General features: G+C 45.9%; 1 non-coding gene across 1 annotated transcript; it reads left to right on the top strand.

Moving 5' to 3' along the window:
- The first annotated feature begins 310 nt into the window (after nucleotides 1-310).
- LOC119935462 lies at nucleotides 311-442 on the top strand. Its single transcript, XR_005453343.1, has one exon. It is a non-coding gene; the product is annotated as a small nucleolar RNA SNORA13 (small nucleolar RNA).
- Nucleotides 443-916: the final 474 nt, after the last annotated feature.

Genomic DNA, 916 nt, shown 5'->3' with positions numbered 1-916 from the left:
ACAGTAAGCGCTCAATAAGTATGATTGAATGAATGAATGAATGTGCAAAGCACTGTTCTAAGCGCTGGGGGGGATACAAGGCAATCAGGTTGTCCCCCTTTCCCCTCACTCTCTCCTTATAATTATAATAATAATGACATTTGTTCAGCTCTTACCATGTGCTAAGTACTCTTCTAAGCACTGAGGGGGATACAAGGTAATCAGGTTGTCCTACACGGGGTTTACAGTCTTAATCCCCATTTTGCAGATGAGGTCACTGAGGCCCAGAGAAGTGAAGTGACCTGCTTAAAGTCACACAGCGGATAAGTGGTGCCTTTGTGTTGCCCATTCATGTGTTACGGTGATGACTTGGGTGTCAAAAGAGGCATAAATGATGTGCTCTGCAGCATGTTTGATTTGAGGAGCTCCTTCCTCTCTTCTTCCGCTGCTTTGAGGAACACTGCGAACCCTTTATCGTGGCAGGAGAGTTCGCTTACCCCGACGAAGCTTAAGAGCTATGCCACTGAGAGCGATTCTCTCACTAGGGTTACCCATAATGGAAAGGTCTAAGCCGAAGCATTCAAGTCGATTCGCCTGCCTTGGGCAGCGGCGGCGAGACTAAAGACGATAAAGATTCTATTTCTATTCTATTTATTTTATTTTGTTAGTATGTTTGGTTTTGTTCTCTGTCTCCCCCTTTTAGACTGTGAGCCCACTGTTGGGTAGGGACTGTCTCTATATGTTGCCAACTTGGACTTCCCGAGAACTTAGTACAGTGCTCTGCACACAGTAAGTGCTCAATAAATACGATTGATTGATTGATTGATTGATTAGAACCCGTGACCTCTGAATCCCAAGCCCGGGCTCTTGCCACTGAGCCACGCTTCTTCTCTACCTTCTTCTGGGATGCAACATTCCCCAGGAAGACCACTCGTAT

Source organism: Tachyglossus aculeatus, chromosome 11, assembly GCF_015852505.1.
Source record: "Tachyglossus aculeatus isolate mTacAcu1 chromosome 11, mTacAcu1.pri, whole genome shotgun sequence".
In the NCBI taxonomy this organism is placed as follows: domain Eukaryota; kingdom Metazoa; phylum Chordata; class Mammalia; order Monotremata; family Tachyglossidae; genus Tachyglossus; species Tachyglossus aculeatus.
Note: the sequence above shows the minus strand (reverse complement) of the source record. Positions and strands in the feature narration are given on the sequence as shown.